Source organism: Leptodactylus fuscus, chromosome 3, assembly GCF_031893055.1.
Source record: "Leptodactylus fuscus isolate aLepFus1 chromosome 3, aLepFus1.hap2, whole genome shotgun sequence".
NCBI lineage: Eukaryota > Metazoa > Chordata > Amphibia > Anura > Leptodactylidae > Leptodactylus > Leptodactylus fuscus.
The window spans coordinates 32,407,246-32,433,064 of NC_134267.1; the positions used below are offsets into that span (position 1 = coordinate 32,407,246).

General features: G+C 42.8%; 1 protein-coding gene across 1 annotated transcript in view; it reads left to right on the plus strand.

The window, feature by feature from the left end:
* The window catches only part of MACROD2 (mono-ADP ribosylhydrolase 2), a 1,460,592-nt gene that overhangs the window by 435,505 nt on the left and 999,268 nt on the right, over positions 1–25,819 (plus strand). The gene's annotated exons all lie outside the window — the stretch shown is intronic.

Sequence of the window (25,819 nt, forward strand, 5' to 3'; positions counted from 1 at the left end):
CTTCCTCTTAAAACTGTTTGCAGTTGAAGATAATTCTATTTACACGCTGAATGACTATAGCTAAATTTAATTCATTGGCCTCCTTCTCTATTGTCAGCAAAAACCTAAAAATAAATTCTTCATATTTTCAGTAATGACCATAAAATTTTTTATCTGTTCCTTGTTAAACGCATTTAGAACTGATCTTTATAGTTTCTGAAAGATCTTTGTACCTGTAAAGGTGGACAAAAGGGTCAAAGAACTCTATGCCAAAATCAACATGGTGCTGGTAGATGCCACGACGGAAGAGACGGCGTTGAAAGTTGTCAAAAGTATAAATTAAATTAAGCTAAATATATATATTAAGCTAAAAAATGATTTTTCTCTAGGAAATGGGGGTATTTATCCCATCCCCAAAGTTATATTAACTGGTCCGTACCATTTTAGATGCCCATAGGGGTTAGCACATTCAGTGTGACTATACATGTGTAGAGGGGATATTGTCACTCCATAGGGAGAGAACCACCATTTAGGTGTGTGCAGTCTTATTAAGCCATGAGCGCTCCACTGCAAAGGAACATGGGAAGAATATGCAAATCTGACTTCCATGATGTAATTAGGATGCCAGTGCTTCAAGTATGCACACCAATAGAGGGCGCTGACTGAGAATGTGCAAGTCTGTCTTACATGATGTAATTAGGAAGAGAGAGTCTCAGTCAAACAAACCTATAGAGGGCGCTCTCTTTAACATCATGCCGACCTTCTCAGAGGCCTTTGTTTGCAATGATGTTGGGATTATACCAGATACAGTCTCTCAGATGTATTTGCATTTCGTCAGCTTGGCGCAGAGAGGACTGATCTGGCAGAGGTGAGAGGCTTATACTTGAGGCACTGGCATCCTAATTACATAATAGAAGTCAGATTTGCATATACATGTGTAGACAGTTATTTCCTGTACAGATTCCCAGGTTGTATAAGTCAACCACTGATCTTGTGATCAGCATGCAGCCGCAATGATGGAGTAATCTCTGTGAAGACCCTGAAGAATCTCCTGAAAGGCGGGTGGTAGTTATGTCTTACATTGCGGTTTGAGTTGCCCCCATTTCCTCCAGGGAAAGAATATATAAGAAAGAAGTTTTTTAGTTTTTTCTCTGAGGGATTTCCTTAAGCCATAGGCTAAGCGACTGTCTGACATTGGTAAATTGTACAGTACTACGCTTACTGTGGAAAACCTGCTTCAAAGAAGAAATTCTTTCAAAGATTTAAGTGCTAAGTTATTGTTGTCAATTAACAAAATGCAAAGTGTGACCGAGCAAAAGCGAAATCTAAATCCCATCCATATTTGGTGTGACCATTGCCCTTTGGAGGACAAGTCTTGTAGGTGAAGATATGGCCCCCACGGAGTCCTGATCTCCACATTATCTTGTATGTATAAACGGGTTTTATTAAAGATTTTTCAATATTATAAAACACAAACAGAAAGTAACAAACTGTGCAGCGTCTGAGATGCAAATAAACAGGCCAGAAGCGCGGCCAGGGTGGAGGCCCCAAACCGCAATTTCAGTGCAGAGTACGCACAACAACGCCACAAAGAAAAAGGGGGAAGAAAAAGGGTAAACATATGGGGATCAGTCAGGAAAAACAAAAAAAAAAACAGCCAAGAAAACCATCTCAAAACTGATAGGGGAAAAGGGCAGGAGAAAGAAACAAGAAACGTAAACACAGAAACAGAGAACAGCAAAGGGAGGACCAAACCCGAAACCGAAGGGGAAAGCAGGAAAGGAAGAGGACAAATGGAGGGGGAAGAAGATAGGAGGCCACGCCGCATTCAAGCAAAGGCAGCGGAAAAGTCAGATGACTCCTGGAACAGGATCCAGGGCCGCCAGAGGCTCTCAAACCTGGAGGAATCGTGAGAGTCATCCGTCACCAATGCCTCCATCCTCCATATAAGAAGGAATTCTTGGAGGAACTCGAGCAAGGAGGGAGGGGTGGAGCTGCGCCAATGTCTCGGAATGACAGCCCTGGTGGCCGTGAGAAAATGCCCCAAGAGGTCCTTCTTAATCGCCGACAGCTTACCAGGAATGACTGATAGGAGCGCTAACTGCAGGGAGACCGATGTAGAGCGCCCACTCACCTTGGAGTACAATGAAAACACCGCATCCTAGAAAGGCCGCAGAACGTCACAGTCCCACCAGATATGGAGCATAGTGCCCCTAGCGGTACCACAACGCCAACACCGGTCGGACACATTATCTTGTAATGTATTTTCTTGTAATCCCAGACAGACTGGAAAGATTGGAGCAAGCCTACACCCATAGAAGATGTGTTTGGTTTTCCAAGATGGCGGGAACAACCTCCCTGCCGAGTTCCTTCAAAAAACGTCTGCAAGTGTCCTGAGAGGAACGGATGGAAGGCAAATGGCAAAGGTCACACCAAATATTGATGGGATTTAGATTTCTCTTTTCTGCATTCATTTAATTTTGTTAATTGACAAAAATAAAACTATTAACTCTATTTTTGAAAGCGTTCTGACTTTGAAAGACCATGCTGTTGCTTTCTCCCTCCCCCCGCAGCTCTGCCTCCTCAGATTGGCAGCTTTGTCAGAGCAGGAGGAGCTGGTTTCTATTACAACCATGTTAGGAAATACAGATATATAATCTCTTCTCAATGGTCTTTTTATTGGGTGATCGTCGTGCATGTACTTATGGGGATGAACCAAGGGGGACGCTTTAAATCATCTTTCTAATTTAAGACCCCTTTACACAGTCCTATTATCAGGCCAATACTGTTCCTAGAAATGGTTATTCTCAATAATTGATCCATGTAAATGTGCAAAAGTTGATCCAACAAGCAAACGCCCCTTTCTTGGGTGACCATCTTTTATGCAACATAAAAAGTGCTAGTTTATGGGCAGCACATTTCTCCATGTAAACAGGAGTGAACAGTAGTGATCATGATCGGGGATGAACGTCTAGGAAAGTCTGCTGTAAATCGTTGCCTGTTGGGTCCAATTGTGTAAACGGGCCTTTCAGGACTATTTGGGACGCTGAAGTATCCACAGGTCCTTATGGACTTGTGGTTTAGTATTCCAAATAACCCTATACTAATGATGTCTGTGGTTTGGATTAAAAAGTCAATAAATTGAATCATAAAAATCCCCCAAATAATTTTAGATTTACCCGAGTCCTGCACATCTCTCAACTGAAGCCGTATCTGTACACTTCAGCTTCAGTGCATATATACTGGACCCCAGGCGCACAGCGAAGCCCACCTATACATCGTCAGCTTCAGTGAAAAACTGCTTAGACATCAGAAACAAGGAGAAGAGTCTGATGGGACTCATTGGATTCATCTCTAAGTAAGTCAGTTTGTTTTTTTAAAAAATACGGACACTGATAGAATTAGGAGTAGACTATTTGGGACCTTAAATCATCACTTAGTGGGTGGTTTAGGGCCCCTGACAGGTTCCCTATAAACTGACAGCTCATTATTTCCATAGGATTTTCCTATCATCCAGAAAAGCAAATCTAGTTTTATAGATTTTTTTTTCTAGATTGTAAAATATTTCAAGATATTGACTCAATTAATAAAAATAATATACAAAAACACCAGTGAGAATAAAAGTAATGCTGGGGCAGAGGCTAACAGGCCTGGGTTGTAAGGAACAGCTTATCTGCCAATGTTTAATGGCTTTTTCACGCCTACTACTTCTTCCAAAGCCAATAAATTTGGATCTCAGACTCCTCCTGGCCACGAATTTTCACATAATCGTTACATTGAAAGTCTTGCACACAGCACTGAATCGCTCAGTGTTCCCTGGCAGGACTGCTTGTAAAGGGCATCAAAGAGAATGGCCCCTATTGAAGTAACTTTAAAACCTACAAATAAAATATAGATCAAACGCTCAAAGCGAAATATGCTAACACACCATATCTTTAAGAGAAGGTCTTTAGGGGCACACGTCTCCCTTTGTATAGAATTTGGGAAGACCGGAGCTTTTCAGTGAGTTTGCTGTCGACTCCTGGTTAATGATTATGATGCAGAACAAGGGCCCATGGTCCCGAGCTGTTTATTAACAGAGAATTTCTTTGTCTTTTTAAATGAATTAAACATATGTTTCTTTGTCTTTTTATGTCCTGTACATGGCAAGCTGTGCATTTGAAAGAATACCAAGGAGACAGCAAAAATGCAAATGAAGACTTACTTTTTGTGCAATGGTTTCCTCTCTAACATGGCTTAAATAATCGTGTTCTGGATTATCCAGGGAAAATTGCCTAGGTCTGCACATTGTTTTTTTTTTTTAATGGTACACCACAGCTTTCCACATGGCACATTAGGACTTGTGCTGCTGAAGGGACGACCCAACACCAGTTGCAATAAAAGAAACAAATAAAATAAGTCAAATTAATACTTAGTCCCCACGTATTAATAAAATACCACCTAATATCTCAAATTCATATTTTATGCTGTTCCTGAAAGTTAAGCAGAATCCTATTGCAACAAGTCAAATCAATTTATAATGTATATTTATTTCTGTGTTTTTTGTTTTTTTTTATTGGAAACTTACAGCATATAGAACCATCTCAGTAGGACTCCTGAGCAGGGACTTGTCATAATCATTGGCAAGTTGGAAGTGCAGAAATCATGTTATGTACAGTACTCTGCAAAAGATTTAGGCAAGGGTGGAGAAAAAAAAATCTTGCAAAGTAAGAATTATTTAAAAATGGAAGTGGTAAAGGGTTTATTTGGTTCTCTAATCTCGATGACCTATACTTAGTATAGGCATTCAATATTAGATCTGTGTGTGGTTTAGATGGTTCAATGCCCAGGACCTCTGCAGATCAGCTGTGCCAGGCCACTTTGGCTCTTGGTATCATATACATGCTATAAGTCGTGCGTCTCACTCACCATACAAAGTGTAGTAGCAGGCTTAGCCAATGCAGTACTGTCCCATATACTTCAATGGAGCAATGCTGCAGTACCTAAACCTGCCACTACTTTGTATACTGCCAAACTACAGTATAACGAATGCAATAAATGTCTTACAAGTGAATTATCATACATCATTTGATGGCTGGAGATGTGTACACTGGGCAATCCTTTGGTAAATTACCTTCAGGTTTAAAAGACCTTTCATACCAACAATGACATAATGGGAGTTAATGGTCTTCTTCCATCAGAAAAAAACACTACCCCCCCCCCCCCCGAAAAAAAAAAATGTAAGGGCAATTAGCTGATAGACTCTGGGGAAGCCACTGGTGTCCACCCATTTCCACTTGTGAGCATCCATTCAGATGAATTGACAGCCATGTGATGCATATTTGATCTGAGCTGCCCTCTTCAGTGACTCTACAAGTTGTCTGTTAGAGAAAATCTGTAACAAGGGTGGCGATATGCCAATATTCCATAATGGGACATTATGGGTTGCCCTAAACTGAAAACAGATTTTAAGGGGTTTTCTGAGCTAAAAATGTTGAAGACCTATCCTATGGAGAATGAAGTCCTGGCAAGAGAAGAAATGACCCTAAAACCCTTTTGAGTTAATTTACAGAAGAATAAAACATTGATTTTCATGAACATGGGGCTGCAATGCAGAGTAAGAAAGGGATCTTTAGAAAGTGTAGATGCAGCCCAACAAGGCACTGTCATTAGTTTGATGCCAGTTTTCCTGGTGACACTCTCTTTAAGGCCCGGGGCCCACGGGACAGAATCACATAATTTTACAATACGGACAAAGTGGATCAAATTCTAGTGAATCCCATGCCTTCTTTGCGGTAAAAACCCGCCGCGCGGACACGCCGCGATTTCCAAAACTGGCACGGTTTTGGAAATCGCAGCATGACAATTATACCTACGGAAATGCTGGTGGTTTCCCCATAGGTATAATTGTAACAGAAAGTCCACGGAGGAAAACTCTGCAAATTTTCTGTTTAATGTGCTGCGGGAAGAACCGTGATGCATTGCCGCTGTGGTTTCTCCTGCAACGTTCTATTGCTGTGGGACGTTCCGTGGGGCCTTAGCCTAAGAGAGGTTTATCAAGCAGAAAGCAGCCACTATTTTAGTTAAATTGCAGTACATTTTGGTCGAGAATCACGTACTCTGTGAAATGAGACCAAGTTAAAGTTTGTGACCATATAAAGAGATTTTCCAGGACTATGATATTGATGACTTGTCACTGATCAGATGTTTAAAGACGATGTAGCGCCTCTCCTCAGGCCATTGAGCATTTGCAGCCCAGTTTGCATTCAGGTAAATGAGACTGAGCTGCTTTACCAAACACAGCTGCTATACGATGTACGGTGCCATGCTGGACATGCAGTAAAGAGCTGACTCTTTAAACTAGAAATCGATGGGGTTGCCAGGCCCCTGACAAACTTGATTTAGGTGATGAGGACCTGTCCTAAAAATAGGTCTTCAGTAGAGATGAGCGAGTAGTATTCGATCGAATATTACGGTATTCGAAGTACTCGATCGAGTACCACTCGCTGTTCGAATGTAAAAGTTCGATGCAGAACCAGCAATGATTGGCCGAATGCTATACAGTCGGCCAATCAACGCTGGTTCTTCTCCTACCTTTAGAAGTCTTCTCCGTGCAGCTTCCCCGCGGCGTCTTCTGGCTCTTCATTCACTCTGCTTGTAGTGCAGGCATGCGCAGTCCGCTCTGCCCAGACCCGATGCCTGGCAGAGTGAATTCAGAGCCGGAAGACGCCGCGGGGACGCTGCACGGAGAAGACTTCTCGGAGGATCCAGCCCGACCCTCACTCATGGACTTGGTAAGTATAATTTGATCGAATGTTGCCTACCTCTGAAACGAGCATTTTCCCCCCATAGACTATAATAGGGTTCCATATTCGATTTGAGTAGTCGAATATTGAGGGGCTACTCGAAATGAATATCGTACCTCGAACATTTTACTGTTCGCTCATCTCTAGTCTTCAGTAGTGTTGAGCGAGTAGTATTTGATCAAATACCTCGCCGGCATAGGAATGCGTGTAATCGGCCGAACACCAATGGGTTTAACCGCATCAAATATTCGAAGCGTTTAACCCCTTGGTGTTCATCTGATTACACGCTTTCCTATGCCGGCGAGGTATTCGATCGTATACTACTCGTTCAACACTAGTCTTCAGTATCATAGTCCTGGAAAACCCTCTATATTGAACAGTGAACCATTTTTCACCCATTACTACGATGAATAAGTGGTTTTACCGATCGTCGACAAAGTGATCATTCATGGTAGATAAAATGTTGATTTTCATAAGGATAATGCTCATATTGTGCGTGCATAAGAATGATCAGTTACTGCTGGTTATTGTGTAATTGTGTTATGTAATGGGCCGTCTTCTGAGTTGTGCATACTCGGGCAAACAATAATTCTCCAGGCAAGGGAGTTCGGAAATCTTGGTATGACTATAGTATTGTGACTCATAACATTGCATCGCTATATATATATATGAATTTATTATAGCCGTGGTATTACATCAGCGATCGCTTATCAGTTTCCCTTTTGTAAGCCTGAATCTGAACTCATTTTGACCATTTTTCAGGCGGCATAGTAACTTTTTCTACATCCATCTTTTATGTGCACTAGTGCGTGTGTTTTTATTTTGTTTTTGTTGTTTTTACGCTGTCAGCACAGCTGCTAAAAATCTCAGCTCCTGCCATTAATGTCTTCTGCAGGCCTTTGTGTTCCCCCCTGTTGTCCCTATCGAGACCCCCTGTAGAGAGTGAGAACTTACATTCTAGGAATCTCCCAGCGAATATCAAGAAAGACTAGAATGCTTACTCTGCTTTATTTAGACATCTGCAGCGAAAGAAAACCTATTCTGTTGTTTGTATTGCACTGGAAACTACAGAAGATGGAAGGCATATGTGGTGCTGCATCATTTCATCGCTTAAAAACATTTTTTCAGGACGGAGCAGCTTCCTACATATGTTATATAGGTCAGAGAGTGAAAACATGTCCAAGTCAAGTCTAAATCTTGTCTCGCCAGGTGTTTAAAGTGGGTTGGCTCATTACAGGCAGCCCCCTTCGGATTGGAGCTATAGACAGTTCCTCTGCAATGTTGGTTCAAAACTGGCAGGTATGCATCTCAAGTGAATTTGCCATGACTGTCCCAAATTTTTGTTAACTATCCAGACAAATTTGAGTATATCCAGGTTTGAAAATGGAGACCACAGATCAGCCAGTATATCACCCACTTATATACAAAGGAAAATGTACTCTAGCGCCACCTTTTGGAAAGTAGTTCCCTATAGATCAGTGATGGTGAACCTTTTAGAGTCCAAGTGCCCAAACTGCAACCCAAAACCCAATAATTTATCACAAAGTGCCAACACGACAATTTAACCTTAATAATATGCAGATCCACAATTGCACACAATTACAGACCTGCAAAATATGGTCATACGAATAGGGCTTTATAGAGCTTTCTGCTACACTGTGACCCTCAAACAGTCCAATCTGCTTCACATTGACCACCACACAGTACGATCAGCTCCACAGTGGCCCCCACACAGTATAATCTGCTGCACAGTGGTCCCCACACAGTACAATCAGCTCCACAGTGACCTCTACACAGTATAATCTGCTGCACAGTGCTCCCCACACAGTACAATTTGCTCCACAGTGGCCCACACACAGTATAATCTGTTCCACTGATGGGTGCCCAAAGAGAGGGCTCTGAGTGCCACCTCTGGCACCCGTGCCATAGGTTCGCGATCACAGCTATAGATCAATGCCTGGGTTTTCTAATAGAGCATGCATGGATTCTTAGACTCTAAAAAGACATAGTACCCCTTCTGACCAATGTCATTAAATGTATGGTAATAGTGATATGTAACATCCTGCCAAATAATTGATGTGGGGTAACATGGACCCATATGGTGACAGCCTGTGATTTTCTAACAGTTCTATGGGAACTAATCCAGGTTTGGAGTCATAGCATGAAAAAAAACTGCAAGTCTGATGCAGAAATCTGAAGATGAATCTTGCAATTCTGCTGCAGATTTCATAAAGAGATGCAAATATTCTACTGCATATTTTTCTAATGTAAAGTATCACAAAAAGCTTAACCTTATTGCCCCACACAGTGTTTTTTGTTGCAGATTTTGCTGCAGTTTTTTGAGCCAAAGACAGGAGTGGCTTGAATAGGAAGAGAGAATATAATGGGATCACTTAGATGTTTTCCTTCTGTCTAATCCACTCCTGATTTTGGCTCAAAAAACCCACAGCAAACTCTGCAACAAAAGCAAAAAAAAAAAAAAAAAAATGCTGCGTTTCTGCTTTGTGGGACCTCAGCCTATTCATGAATGACAATTTTCCGAGTCTGCGACAATTTTCCGGTATGCAGCTGCATAGTGTAAGCAGAAAGAAGACTATGTCACTGGCCTGAGCTGCACACAGAAATGTATGCACTTGAAGAAGAGCTTTATACAGCTCGAAACGCGTTGTGAAGTTTTTACACCGATAAAGGTCCATCTACTCAGCTTTTTGTTTACGGTCCAGTGAGCGCCGACCTCTACTTCTAGCCCTGGTGGCTCCTTCTGGTTGTCTAGTAGTACTGAGTGAAGGCTTGCAGGTTCATGGGGTGATCTGCTGATTTTAGCAGGACTAAAAAATTGTCTGATGGCCAATGAAAGTGTATGATGGGGGAATGATCACTTTAGCAATGATTCTCGCTGCATGAGTTGTGCGTCAGCCTGTGTCACCATGTTTTGTAGCTGGTCAGCACTTGTTCAGAAATATCTTTAGGTGTAACACTACCCCACCCTTGCCACATAAGTTGTTCTTAAGAACGCTTCCTGAAGATGGTGGTCGATCACAGATTGCCTCTGAGTGTCTGACATGCTGTAGCTCGCACCTGTCTTTGTAGTCAGAGGTTCTTCCGCACACACATCTCTCATCCTTCTTTATGAAATTCACATGGGCGCTTAATGGTGGACAGGCCTGCTCTCTCTAAGGGCGGGCTCACACCTGCGCTCAGTCTCTGCTTTGCAGGTTTCTGTCTTCTGCCCGAGAAACTGGACAGGAGACAGAAACCCGGCAGTCAGGGCTCGTTCACATCTGCGCCCGGTCTCCGTTCTGCAGGTTTCCGTTTCCTGCACAAAACAGAGGCAGGAGACGGAAACCTGTAGGACTCTCTCATACCCATTCATTTGAATGGGTTTGAAAGATGTCCGGCCGTGAGCACCGGTGAGCGTTTTATGCTCTCCGCCGCAAAACCGTTTTTTTTTTAAATTGGACACAGAGTCGGATATGCAGCACTCTGTGTCCGATTTTAAAAAATCGTTTTTGCGGCGGAGAGCATAAAACGCTCACCACCGCTCACGGCTGGACCCGGTCTGACAGGTTTCCGTCTTATGCATGCAGAAGACGGAAAGCTGAGAACGGAGATCGAACGCTAGTGTGAACTTAGCGTCAGTGTCCGCTCGTGAGTGTCGTCTTGTCTCTGCGGCGAAACCATTTTTGTTTTGTTTTTTTGTTTTTTTTAACCTGACACAAAGTCCTGCATGTCCAACTTTGTGTCTGGTTAAAAAAAACAGTTTTGCCGCGGAGACCACAAGATGCACACAGGCGGACACTTTGGGTTTGAAATCCGACTGCTGGTTTGCGTCTCCTGTCCAGTTTCTCGGGAAGCCTGCAAAGCGGAGATCGGGCGCAGGTGTGAACCTGCCCTAAAATGAGGTTCTGCAGCAGCTGTGGTGTGTATTAAAACAAATCTACCTTCCACTATAGATTAAGGCAATTAGCAATACATTTATATAGTCAGGAAGCTCCAGGTTGACGCTGAATAATTTACCACAGGGCCACATTACTTCACATATTAGTCGACTGCTAATTATTTTCTTAAAATCTTTTGTAAGACTCCTGGCATGAAGTGTCTTGTTTACATAATTCTCCTTAATAAAACTGAAGACATCTCGACTTGACGGCACATGAAAGTCTTCTGTATTGGTATATTCTTGTATCTCTTCTAATGTCTGATGATCTCATCATATCCATGTGTATATAAACCCCTAAGCTTTATCTGCAGAGTAATGCAAACATGATCCTACAATATTCACCTCAATTAACCAGCACATTGTAAGACAAGACTTTTCATCATTATGAGCTATGAGCGCCAGGGATTGGATATATTAATACCACCCAGGACTAAATATCTCATAAAACCTTGCTTTAAGTAAGCAATGTATGCAAAACACTGTGAGCTAACACTGGTTGTCTGAACACGTCAACCTGATTATTTCTTTCATATCCCAAATCACAATGCATTACTTCTCCAAATCTTTGTATTTAGCGCCGCGAGTTTCCTGTAGATCTACAGCAAACGTTTTTGGTTTTCTCTCTCTGGATTTGTCCGGGCGCTCAGCTGGTGGTCCCAAATAATTTAAGGTGTCGATTAATGACACAGGTAGCGCCAGTGCCTCAAATGCGCATTCGTTCCATTGACAAATCTACATTTAGATTCCCTTCCATCTGCATTTACTTCTTGTTCATTGAGGGAAAATAATTATTTTGCTAAATGATTTTTTAGTTTCTTGTGAATGTTGAGAAAACATCTGCTCAATGCGATCCTTCCCTGCAAGCAGCTGCGTCTTTTATCACACGAAGGAAGGGATGTAAATTCTAGAATTTGAGCACCTTAGGGCCCCTTCACACGGAGTTTACGCTCCGCTCATTCAGACACGTATACACGAGCGCTTCAAAACACATCCCGTTCACTTCAATGGGAGCGCGCGTAAAGCCGGCTTTACACGCGCTCCCATTGAAGTGAATGGGATGTGTTTTGAAGCGCTCGTGTATAAGTGTCTGAATGAGCGGAGCGTAAACTCCGTGTGAAGGAGCCCTTATTGTCTTCTCAACCACGTCCACTGTATTAGTTACTAATAGGGTTGCATTTGAGGTGTTTCATGTGGCTTCATGTGAAATCAATAGAAAGTCTTTTGTGTCAGATTCTGTGCAATAAAACCTAGAGGAATTCTCCATTGAATATTGCATTTCTGGACATATATTTTGCCCCAGAAGCTCTGTTCGTGGTGGAGAATTTCTCCGTATATATAGAGCACCCAATGGGATTCCGTAGTAAGGAACTGTACAGGGTCCGTGAATATTGATCTGCCTCATGCACCAGACCTTATAATTTGATAGAATTTAGGAGCAATTTAATGACCACCCTTTAGAGCATGGGTAGGGAACCTTTGGCACTCCAGCAAAACTACAACTCCCAGCATGCATATTTGCTCTGTTGTTCTCAGAACTCCCATGGAAATGAATGGAGCATGTTGGGAGTTGTAGTTTCACAGCAGCTGGAGAGCCAAGGTTTCCTACCCCTGCTTTATGCTTTTCAATTTTGGCCATGACGCTCATCATGCAACCAAAGATTGTGTCACCCTGCAACATCACCAATATTATTGGTCAATGGGAGTCACATTGTGATGCCAAGGTGGCTGTAACCACTAAATTGCCAAAAAAATATCAGGGCTCGATTTTTGACTGATAGTCAGAAGTGTCTCTCCCATTTGCAATGGCAGTATATATAAGAAAGTTAGAAACTGAACCAATAGTTGGCCACAGTTAACTCGTTATGGTCATTCCAAATAACCAGTATATGTAGATTTTATTGGAGGGAGAGTCTTGTTCCTTCTGTTGAATACTAGGGATTGGAGTACTTTAATCACATGACCAACTAAATGGAAGTGGAAAATCACTGACAAAGGAAGTAGCCAGTATCCCACACACATAGTTAGATTATGGTTGCGGCATGCTTAAAAATTGCAAATTTCTGTATATTCACCCCTAAAATTTTTACTTGATTTCCAACCAGTTACCAGTAGTTATAAGATTTTTTTTCTATATTAATCTCGCTGTGTAGCGCTTTGTTTTTTGCTTGATGACAGTATTTGGTACATTTTAAGACTCCCTCTAGCCAAGCTGCTTTCTGTAGATAAACTGATCAGATAGATGTAAGGGTCCATTCACACGGAGGAAAATGGTGAGGAATTTGGTGTGGAATTTCAGCACTGAAAAAAGAGCCTCTCATTGACTTCAGTGGGTTCCTTTTCCTGCTAGCCTACAAGTGACTGGAGCCTAAAAGGCGTGTTAATAAATACATTGCCAACAGTAAGGACAGAAGGGGATGACCATGGTAAGCTAATTCTGGTAACCCCCCCCCCCCCCCCCAAACGGTTTTTGAATGTGTGTTTTTTGTTTTTTTTTAACTCTTTCCAAATTGACCTAAACGTATATGTTGTAATTGGGTGACCGGAAGTAGCACATTATTTTGTTTAGAAAGAGATTTTCAATATTGCATTGATTTGAGGCAGATTGGCACTGGAAATCATCCCATCATCTGATGATAATCTGTCAGCAGGGCTAGATGGGCACCCAGTTGTCTGCTAATAGCCTGTCCTCAGGTGTGATCATGTGCCAGGCTTTCATGTACAGTCTTTGAGTACCAGAGGCCGGTGTGCGAGGGGCTGACACCAAGCTATCGAGTCATTTTTCCTACTACCTCAGTTCCAGATATGCTGATGAGATCAGTGTTTTGGCAACTCATCTTCTCAGAGGGGACAGACCATGTAATGATTTCATTATCAGTAGTGGGAATGATGTGTGTACGGTGTGCGCTACCTATTTGGTTCCAAAAATTATGTTGTCATTGTTTTATGTGCACCAAGAGCTCATTATTAGAGATGAGTGAGTAGTATTCGATCGAATACCTCACTCCCATAGGAATGCGTGTAAGCGGCCGATCACCAAGGGGTTAAGTGCATCGAAGATTTGATGCGCTTAACCCCTTGGTGTTAGGCTGCTTACACGCATTCCTATGGCAGCAAGGTATTCAATCGAATACTACTCGCTCATCTCTACTCATTGTTAATAGATTTGTGTATTATGTGCTTATCACTTATTATTATTATTATTATTATTATTATTATTATTATTACTCCTCAATTTGTGATATTGATATACTTAATGTATTAAATCTTCCATTAGCTTGCCCATATTGGGTTCACAATTAGAGATGAGTGAACACTGTTCAGATCAGCCGATCCGAACAGCACGCTCCCATAGAAATGAATGGAAGCACCTGTGATGCTGACTTTGCCGGCGGCCGGTCGGCGTCACAGGTGCTTCCATTCATTTCTATGGGAGCGTGCTGTTCGGATCGGTTGATCCGAACAGTGTTCACTCATCTCTATTCACAATGTGAATTCTAAATCTGTATATGTGGGATGAAACTATTACAAACCAGCTTGGGTTGGTTAAGCATCTGTGTGTTTTTTATTTAGTATAGTGTTAGAGATGAGTAAATTTGCGGTAAATATCCCAAATGGGTTTCATTCCAGCAAATCCAAAACTTTTGAGATTGTTTTATAGGATTGACTCTGAATCTTTGATTTCAGTGACTGAGCGTAGTCTTTAACCTTTTAGATTATTTATAGATGGTCGGGGTTACTTGCTTGACTAATCCAGGCCACATTAAACCAGTCAATGACAGCTCTATAATTGTAGAGCATGCCAGGTTATCCATTTGTTAGAACATAGTCCAGGTAATGTCATTTACTTGCTGTCAGTAAACTACTATTGAAAGTAGGCCAGTGGCTACTAGTAACCCGACACAGGATGGAAACCAACCAATGACCACTTACAGCTTTAATATGATCCAAGTCAGGTTACTTGTTATCATTGGTCTGCTTTCAAACGTAGATCAATGACTTTGAGAATCCAGCCAATGACAGCTGCAACGTAAGAGCCTCAGCTTCCAGCTCTCATTGACTGTTCTACTTTGCCTTCACTGACCCCTTAGTACCCTAAACAACATGATCTAAACTTCTACATTGTGAAATAACCACAAACTTGGCGGTGCATGAATCACATATTTATTGCTAACAAATACATTGGTTCTTGTCCTAGGAGATCAGGAAATCCTTTAAAGAGAGACGCCTCCTTAAAACCTCCCCAAGCCTCTAAAGGCCCTAAGAGAGCCTAGGACAGGGGTGCTCACACTTTTTCAGTGTGTGAGCTACTTTGTTAGCTGATCAAGGCAAAAGATCTACTAAGGCGGGGCTGGGGCAGGCCTGTGGGCAGGGCTGGGGCGGGACCGGGCAGGATTATGGGCGTGGCGAGCATGTATGTGGACGGGGCCGGACATGTGGGCGGGGCCAAATGGATCGTGAGAGCAGGAGACAGCGGCGTTCTGTGGCCGCCGAGGGATCCCAGGTGTCTGTCTGTTCAAAGCGCAGGATGAGAGTTATCTCTGGACACCGGCAGGCTGGGGCTGCTGCAGCCAGTGTCCGGAGATGACTCTCATCCTGCACTGTGAACAAACAGACACCGGGGATCCCTGAATCCCGCGATCGACCCATACGTCCTTTGCGATCTACCAGTAGATCGCGATCGACATATTGGGCACCCCTGGTCTAGGACTACTGTCAACCCCTTGGCCAAAGCTAAGGAAGACTCTATCTTGACAACTAGGTGCAGACCCCTCTCCAATAAAAGATAAGGGATCACAGTTGCAGGAAAGGCAAAAGTCATCTCTACATTTTTTAATGTCAGGAAATCTGTCCATGTTTGTAATCCTATTCATTTGGTAATGGAATATTTGGTGTGAGATAGTGGGTACCGTTTCACATTGAGGAGATACAGCCATGCATGGAGACTTATCCTTCAGGCAGTGATCCATGGAGAAAACTATAGAAATTAGCCGAAACAGTGTTATCTACAGATGGGTGTCTCTGGTTTGGCTGGTATGAATTCATTTGCAATAAAATATTGAAAAAGACAAGGACAGATTTTATATCTGTGAAAAGCAGTGGCGGCTCTGTTCTCGAATTAAGTACACTTTTTAAACATTTCGATCCCAAATATTTTTAGACTAATATGAGGCAGCCACATGAATAAAATAACTCCTTAAAACAAAATCTTTACTCCTAAGATGATGTGACCGGTGGCAGATGTGCGCGGCTATTAGGAAGGTTGACATTTTTATTATGGTAATCCCCCCTGTCCAAACCCAGCACATTAGGTCGGGATGGGAAGGAGGCCTTGTGACAAGGTAATCACCAGCTGCCGTGCAGACTCTCAGGGGTGTCTAAGATTTTACTGCTATACCTCATGGTGAAATGTTACAATTACTACATTACAGATACAATTTCTCTACAATTATAGAATTTACATGCCTCTGTTTTCATTAGACGGCGCTGAAGGGGATAATGTACGGCAGGTACATGTTTATTAAGTGCAAGGGTTATTAAAAACAAGTAAGTAAAAGGATAGGTATCCATTTAACCAGCAGCGGTAGTAGACGACATAGAATTGCATTTATTTACTCATGGATGGCAGTAACCTATAAACTTTTTCGGTGTCCTAAATCTGCTTGTTAATAAACAAAACCTATTCCCATATCTTAACCTAATAGTACGTACAGGTCCTTAGTCAATTAAAGGGGTTTTTCTGGACGATGATATTGATCATGTGTCCTTCAGATAGGTCATCGATAGTTGATTGGTAGGGGTCTGACACCAGGAATATCAATGGATCAGTTGATTGAAGGAACTGCAGCATTTTGACTAGAGCTTTTCCCTATTCACCTCCTACCAAGCACAGCACCGTATATTGTGTAGTGACTTTGCTCGTTCACACAACTCAGCCCTATTCATTGGAAAGGGACTGAGCTTGCAGCATGGCCAGGTGACTAGAGATGAGCGAGTAGGTATTCGATCGAATACTGCTGTATTTGAAATACTCGTACTCGGTCGAAGACCACGTGATAAACGCAGTAAAAATTCGATTCCCCTCCCACCTTCCCTGGCGCTTTTTTACACCAATAACTATGCAGGGGAGGTGGGACAGGAACTAGGACAACGTAGCCATTGGAAAAACGTATGCAGTCATTGGCTGGCTAAATCAGTAGCAGTAATAATAATAATAATAATAATAATAATAATAATAATAATATTACTGGGACTTGGGCGTGTTAGATGCCCCCAGACATGCTTCCCCTGCTGTCCCAGTTGCATTCCAGAAGTGTTGGCATCATTTCCTGCGGTGTCAGTGTGGACTTGGTGACTCCAGTCGAATTTTGGTTTCCCTGAAGCGAGCATGTTTTTCCCATAGACTATAATGGGATTCGATATTTGAACGAATAGTCGAATATTGAGGTCTACTCGAATGAAATTTAGAATTTTTGAATATTTCACTACTCCCTCATCTCTACAGGTGACTATCTCAACAGGGACATGATATCACTGTCTTGAGAAAATGAACTGGTGCTCACTGAGGCATCTCTTGGTGCTCACTGAGGTATCACAAGCTCTTCCAATAGGTGAAGAGCAGTGTCTAACTAAAGGTAGGTCATTAATATCATCATAACTCCTCAATAATCCATTAAGGTAAGCATTTGAGCACTGCCGCCATGCCTTTGTGATCACTGGTAGGAAGGTAGCTGAAGCACATGGCCGCACTCCCACTACTATGATCATGGCCGTTAGATCTTCTGCAATCCCTTGTAACTGTGATCATCAACCGTGGCTGGAATCACTTTGGCGATGGCCTGAGACCATGTAAGTTCACAGGACTATCTCTTGTAAATGTGTGATGGGGCATAGAAAAAAAACAATACAGAAAATGTTGTTGTTTTTTTTTTTAATTAAATGTTTTATGAAACACATACATTATAATGTAACGTCATTGTCTGTTATCCCCAGAACCATCAAATCATGTACTTTAAAGGGAGTCTCCCAGCTACAGTGCACGTTACAGTGATAAATAACATACACTCCATTATGGATGTCTCTTCTGCACCAAAACAACTTTGAAGTCTTATGCAAATGATGCAGTTGGTGCACTGGAGGCGGACCTTCAACCCTGGGAGCACAACTCTTATTGCTCAAGTAGTATGAGTGATGTCATAGGAGTGGGAGGATCAACTTGCCCCTCATGGGATGGCATAGACAGGAGATGGTAAGGATCTCAGTTGCAAGAGCAGTGCTCCAATGGATCGGAAGCCCCGTTTGCTGGTGCAATGGTGTTTTTCTCCAAATCTTTAAAACTGACATGTATAACAGAGGTATGTTATTTATCACGGCAATGTGCTTTATAACACGGTAGTGGAAATGAATATGCTTGGTAAAGTGGTAGACTCTTGTTAAAAATGTCCTTTTATTGTAGGTTGGCAAAGAAAAAGAAAGAAGGTGAAAGGATAAAAAAAAAAAAAAATCAGAATAGAATGTTTTTTTGTAATATCAAAAAATGTGAAAAAATTACAAGTTGTTCTTCAAAAACAAGGATGCAAATCTAAAAAAAAAGAAAAAAAATGTTAATTCTAGAATGGCAAGATGAAAAATCCAAAGAAATTGTGTACTCCTGAAGGCCAAAACAGCCTGGTCTTAAAATATGACTACACAGTGGCTTATATTTGTCTAAATATGACTAATAAACTAGGATTTTTTTTCCAACGTGTTACTAAAACTTTTTAAATTATGAAGTTTTTGGCATAGCATGAGGTGTCAGAAAAGGTGATGTCCCATTGTCCTTAAAGCTTTCATCACCTGGGGCACATGTGGTTTTATATACCGCTAGAAAGCTGACACAGTGCACTATCGGCTTCCTCATTCTGTGCCCCCGGTGAAGAGCTATTGGTGCCGCTGTACTGTGAGACGGGGCGTTGCTTACTGTCCAGCGATGACGCTGAGTGAGGAGCGCCCCCCCCAGTACTTGTCTATGGATGAGTACTATCAGGAAGGGAGGGACACGTTCCTCACCACTCTCACAATAAAGTGCAGTAGACGCTACTGTGAGGATGGGCGTTCTTAACTGACTGTCAGAACTCCCTTCTGACAGTGAAGAGCTACGGTACCAGCACCGATAGCTCTTCACCGGGGGCACAGAACGTGAACTGAATTCAGCACAGTGTAGGCTTTCTAGCAGTATATAAAACCGCACGTGCCCCAAGTGGTGAAAAGTCCTCTTTAGCTGTCGGTGAGACTGCTCTAATGTGTATGATCAATTGTCATACGTAGCGTAAAAGAATTTCTCAACTTTGCCATATTACAGCTCTCCAAAAAAACTTTTTCAAACTTTACCTGAGACGGGTGGTATTCTCCTTCAGTGTCACTGTCAGAAGCATTAAATTGCGTGAGTCCTGTCTTGTAACTGCATTTTCATTACAGCAGAGGAGTTTTGGGGTTAGTGGATTGGACATATGAGACAGCCAATATTCCGGCTACACAGCCATTACCTTATTGTATTTAGAAGTTTGTGGCCCTTGGGGAAATTAGTGAGCCGATAGTTACTGGCTGACTCTTTTCATGATGAGCAGGCACCATCTGGTGACAGCACGCTTTTTCAAATGTCATTTTGAAGAATACTTGGAGATAAATAGTGATCAAAGTGATTCTCAAATTAAAAATAACATAATTGCCTTTTTTTTTTTAATACTGAAGTTGCTTCATACTTTCTGCTTTGTTATAGAGGACTATGAGGAATTGAATCAAGTGGAGCCTTTGTAATAAATATCAGCTTATCAGCAATAAAATTTTTGGGTTTCATCATTTTACTTACCTCCTGCTTGTTGTGTGGTCCACATGCCAACTTTTTATGCAATGTTGATTCTTAAGGGAAATGCAAATATAGCAATGGTAAAAACTGGTATGGGGGTGATAGAGATGGAGCACGGCGCAGAGTGGTAACCACAGATTTATAGATCCAAAGTGCTGGTTATCCATTTGATTAAATCTGATAAGGTCCAAAGCACTCAGTAATGTGGTCAACAATGACCTCATAGCCTGTAGATTTTCGGTATTATTATCGTTATTAGTTTTTATCGTGACTTTTTGAGTCCGGTCACTACTGTTATACCTGTGTGCTCTATCCTGTAACCCAAGATCAAACCCTTCCCCAATTTGGTTCCCATTTATTCATAATATGGTTGGTATAAAATGAATTAGTCTGGGGCCGCACTGCAAAGTCATAACTTGTTCCGAATTGCAGGTGCAATAAAGTGGATGCCACTCAGTGTTTTTGCGCTGTAGGTTTGCAACCCGCAGTATGTCTATTATTGCTGTGGACTCCACAGTTTTCAACCTTTGTAATGCTCTATCCACAGGGGTTAAGCTCACAGCTTGTTCTTTGCCATGAGTGGGATATCTGCAGTGGATATTCCACATTAGACCACCACGTGTGGCGCTAATCTTAAATTTATTTAATCCTTCACCTGGGAGACTATCTACGGTGGGACTGATGGGGCATATGCACTTAGGACTTGGCAGAAGGACCAACAAACTACTCTGTTTGGTCAGAACAACATTTACTTACTGAATTAGCTCAGATAACTGACTATTTTTTGGGGGTAAAGACAGCGCCTATCAACAACTCTAATTATCAGAAATATGACTATGGGCAACTGGCACAAAGGTGTTTACTAGACAATTGGACTATATATTCTGTAATTATTTGTGAGAAGGTGACAGGAAGAGTACTGGAGTCCAAATATATCAACCCCAGGTTTCTGACATATGTGTGGTCTAAGGCGGATCTGGAGTAGGCCTCAGCCCAGGTGGGCAGAAAAGGATGCAGAGCCGGTACTTCAGAGCAGATCTTGGGAGTGGGAGGAGGTGTATGGTTCTGTCCCGTAACCCGGAGTCCGGTGTGACAATATTGGATTTATTTTGTTTGTGTGGCTTGAAGTAAACCACGTGTCTAGTTAGGTTACCGTTCTGTTTAGCTAGTGGCTCAGACGAGCAGGTTTTTATTTTCTTTTTGCCTGAAGTTAAGCCTGTATTTTGTTTTGCTCAGTTTGTACCTGAAGTCAAGATTTATTTATTTTCCTGTTTTTTTTTTTTCTAAATAAACCAGTTTGCTGCACATTTTGTGTCCCCGTCTTGACTGTTTGGGTCCACGCCACTGCTTCTACTGAGCTAACTTCCCCACATATGTAAAGGGTATTGGCCACCAGTTTTTGCATTCAATAACAATCTGAAAGATTCCATAATCATTTAAATATCATCTCTTACATTTCTGTTTCTTTTTAACATTTTTAGTAATTTAGTAGCCTTGTTTCTGAATGAGTCTGAATAGAGATGAGCGAACAGTGTTCTATCGAACACATGTTCGATCGGATATCAGGGTGTTCGCCATGTTCGAATCGAATCGAACACCGCGTGGTAAAGTGCGCCAAAATTCGATTCCCCTCCCACCTTCCCTGGCGCCTTTTTTGCACCAATAACAGCGCAGGGGAGGTGGGACAGGAACTACGACACCGGGGGCATTGAAAAAAATTGGAAAAAGTCATTGGCTGCCGAAATCAGGTGACCTCCATTTTAGACGAATAGTGGATTTCAAATCCGGGTCATATGAGAATGTGAACTTTGTGACTATGAGACAGGGATAGCTGTACAGGCAGGGATAGCTAGGGATAACCTTTATTTAGGGGGGAATGTTATTAAAAATAACTTTTTGGGGCTCTATCGGGTGTGTAATTGTGATTTTTGTGAGATAAACTTTTTCCCATAGGGATGCATTGGCCAGCGCTGATTGGCCGAATTCCGTACTCTGGCCAATCAGTGCTGGCCAATGCATTCTATTAGCTTGATGAAGCAGAGTGTGCACAAGGGTTCAAGCGCACCCTCGGCTCTGATGTAGCAGAGCCGAGGCTGCACAAGGGTTCAAGCGCACCCTCGGCTCTGATGTAGGAGAGCCGAGGGTGCACTTGAACCCTTGTGCACCCTCAGCTCTGCTACATCAGAGCCGAGGGTGCGCTTGAACCCTTGTGCACACTCTGCTTCATCAAGCTAATAGAATGCATTGGCCAGCGCTGATTGGCCAATGTATTCTATTAGCCTGATGAAGTAGAGCTGAATGTGTGTGCTAAGCACACACATTCAGCTCTACTTCATCGGGCTAATAGAATGCATTGGCCAGCGCTGATTGGCCAGAGTACGGAACTCGACCAATCAGCGCTGGCTCTGCTGGAGGAGGCGGAGTCTAAGATCGCTCCACACCAGTCTCCATTCAGGTCCGACCTTAGACTCCGCCTCCTCCGGCAGAGCCAGCGCTGATTGGCCGAAGGCTGGCCAATGCATTCCTATGCGAATGCAGAGACTTAGCAGTGCTGAGTCAGTTTTGCTCAACTACACATCTGATGCACACTCGGCACTGCTACATCAGATGTAGCAATCTGATGTAGCAGAGCCGAGGGTGCACTAGAACCCCTGTGCAAACTCAGTTCACGCTAATAGAATGCATTGGCCAGCGCTGATTGGCCAATGCATTCTATTAGCCCGATGAAGTAGAGCTGAATGTGTGTGCTAAGCACACACATTCAGCACTGCTTCATCACGCCAATACAATGCATTTGCCAGTGCTGATTGGCCAGAGTACGGAATTCGGCCAATCAGCGCTGGCTCTGCTGGAGGAGGCGGAGTCTAAGATCGCTCCACACCAGTCTCCATTCAGGTCCGACCTTAGACTCCGCCTCCTCCAGCAGAGCCAGCGCTGATTGGCCGAATTCCGTACTCTGGCCAATCAGCACTGGCTAATGCATTGTATTGGCGTGATGAAGCAGTGCTGAATGTGTGTGCTTAGCACACACATTCAGCTCTACTTCATCGGGCTAATAGAATGCATTGGCCAGCGCTGATTGGCCAGAGTACGGAATTCGGCCAATCAGCGCTGGCTCTGCTGGAGGAGGCGGAGTCTAAAGTCGGACCTGAATGGAGACTGGTGTGGAGCGATCTTAGACTCCGCCTCCTCCAGCAGAGCCAGCGCTGATTGGTCGAGTTCCGTACTCTGGCCAATCAGCACTGGCCAATGCATTTCTATGGGGAAAAGTTAGCTTGCGAAAATCGCAAACTGACAGGGATTTCCATGAAATAAAGTGACTTTTATGCCCCCAGACATGCTTCCCCTGCTGTCCCAGTGTCATTCCAGGGTGTTGGTATCATTTCCTGGGGTGTCATAGTGGACTTGGTGACCCTCCAGACACGAATTTGGGTTTCCCCCTTAACGAGTTTATGTTCCCCATAGACTATAATGGGGTTCGAAACCCATTCGAACACTCGAACAGTGAGCGGCTGTTCGAATCGAATTTCGAACCTCGAACATTTTAGTGTTCGCTCATCTCTAAGTCTGAAGACTGCTCTGGCCAATCCGATTGTGTCAAGTGACATGGTCAGCTAATGATAGCAGCTGAAAAATCCTGTACTGTAATAGGGTTAGACAAGTGTGGAAACTCTATATGAATAGTCATAAGTTAGTTGTTCAAAGGAATTGGCTAATATGTAAAAAAAAAAACAATAACAAAGGGGTTTTCTGGGGCTTTTTAATTGATGGCCAATGAGATACCAAGCACAGCTTCTATATGCATGTATGGAGCTCTTCTTGGTAAGTACTGAAGAGATTGCAGGCTCTTCCAACAGCTGATCGGTCACGGGCCTGGATGTCCGCCCCCTGATGATCGTCAATTGAAAACCCCTTTAACCAGCCATGTTTTGGTTTTTTTGTGCTATTGTGTCAGGGGGATGGGAGTTGGTGACCATTTTTGTAATATGCTGTAACATCTCTGCTGGTTCAGGTCACTGCACCACCCTCTGCTCGCGTGCTGCGGCGCAGGAGGCGGGTGCAGTTTGGTTCTTGGATTAAAGTTTTTGGTTGCACTGTGTGAACATGGTTCTAGTTCTGTGATTGCATTTGCACCACACCCATCTTCTGTCAATGTTGCCTCTGTCCATTAAGTGGTTAATCTGGCCTTGCCCTGTGATTGACAGCTGCCTTCCTGTGAACTCCATGGGCGGGTTCTTCCTCCCTATTTAGCCTGGGTTCCCATTCACACCAGTGTTTGCTATTGCCGTGTGCATACCTGCTCTTACTGTCCCTGTTTTGCTTATACTATTACTTGACCTTTGGCTTCCCTCATTGACTATTCTCTTGACTCCGATTTGGTACTGCATCGCTCTACTGTTACCGAACCCTGGCTAGCTGACCTCCCTTTGTTGTTGTTCGTCTTGTCTGCGTTTTGTGTTTCACGTATTCAGGGAGGGACTGTCCTCGTGGTTGTCGCCTATTACCTAGGATAGGGTCTGGCAATAGGAAGGGAAAGCGGGGGGCTTCAGCTTAGGGCTCACTGTCTCTTGTGCCCCTCCCAGGGTTTAACAGTTCTGGGAATTGCTGTCTTAGCAATTCCCTTACATATGCTTTATTAATTTATCAATCCTCTTTTTTAAATATAGCTAGTTTTAATAAATTTAACAAAAAATTGATACATTCCTTTTAATACAAACAAGTTTCAATTTGTGTCAAAGGGTAACGAAACTAGTTGAGACCCAGTTCACATCTGTGTTCGGGTAGACTATTATAGACTATAATGGGGTCCGTGTTGTTTCCGTATGGCTTCTGCATGAAACATGTGGAGAGAAAAGTTTTCTCTCCGCATGATTGGTGTGGAAACCACATGGACCCCATTATAGTCTATGGGGTCCTTGGGTTTCCTTTAGGTAACTGCTTGTTAATGTGCATAGGTTTCTGTCCCCAATTGGACTCCCTGAACGCAGATGTGAACCGGAACTAACTTTTACTAGCCATCCTTTGTGCTTTTTAAGTAATGTAACACATTCTTACATATTTTTGTATGTTGAGTTAATTTTATTAAATTGTATTGAAATAAAAAAAATTAAAAAAATTGTCAAGAGTCCACCCCCAGTCCAAGAAACCTAGCAAAAGTCTACCATGTTTTACCTACGGAGTTGCATTTCTTTGTAACACCTGCCACTCTCTGTATTCTCATTGCTGTGCTCATCTATGGAAATTTGTTCACAGCCTGGTTTTTTCTTCTCATAATCACATAACCTCATGCAGATATAGTTTGTGTTATATAAAATTGTTGTTTCTTAAGTTTTGTTTCCAATCCTTTTAAGCCAAGAAAATCTTTAGTAAGCAGGAAAATGTGCGTTGGATTATTATTATATTTTTTTTTTTACTTTTTATGTTAGAAAACACCCCGAGGTCTATAAATGATTAGCAATCAGCTTTTTTTTTTCTAGCAGTCTGCCTGCAAGGTGTCTGTCTGTGCTAGCAGTTGTTCTCACTCACTCTGTGATACCATTACTTCAAAGGATGCCAAAAAAAAAAGTCAAAACAGCCAAAAGTGGGATGGAAATGCATTTTAGCTCTTACAGAGTACAATACAAATCTGTACAGATGCATTTGATGTTGAGCTAGGACACCATATTCTGAAAAATCAATGATGTTAGATAAGCTTTAATGGGAAATAATGTTTGAGGGTGTTGGCTCAACAGATATAAAGGGATGAAAAATTCAATAATTGTATTTTATTTGCCGTTTTAGATATAGTATAATAAAAAGTAGGTTGTACTTAAACATGTAATTGTTTCATTCCCTAGATTTCTTATGATTTCATTACTTCATTTCATTAATACCTTGGTGTATTCTGTCTACTTTTAGACCCCTTGCATATGACCGCAGCGCCGCACCTCCCATGAGGCGACCTGAAGCGAGCGCTTCAGGCGGTGCTATGTCAGGGCCCCAGGGAGGGCGGCATTTTTGCCTTCCTAAGCCAGTCCAGGACAAGCTGTCCTGGACTGGCTTAGCACCGAGCAGTGGTTTGGGGAGGCCACTGAAGCAGCGCTGCTCCAGCAGCCTCCCCTCACGCTCAGGCAGAGAGCAAGTCATCTCCGTGCCTGCTCTCTGCCTGCGAACGGCGCTACGCCCCACCCCCTCCGCTCGGCCACGCCCCCTCCTCCCAGGGGGGGGGGGCTCTCTGTAGTTCGCTTCGGGCGGCGAAAGGGGAAGGTTCACCCCTGTACGACCGTGTGGTAG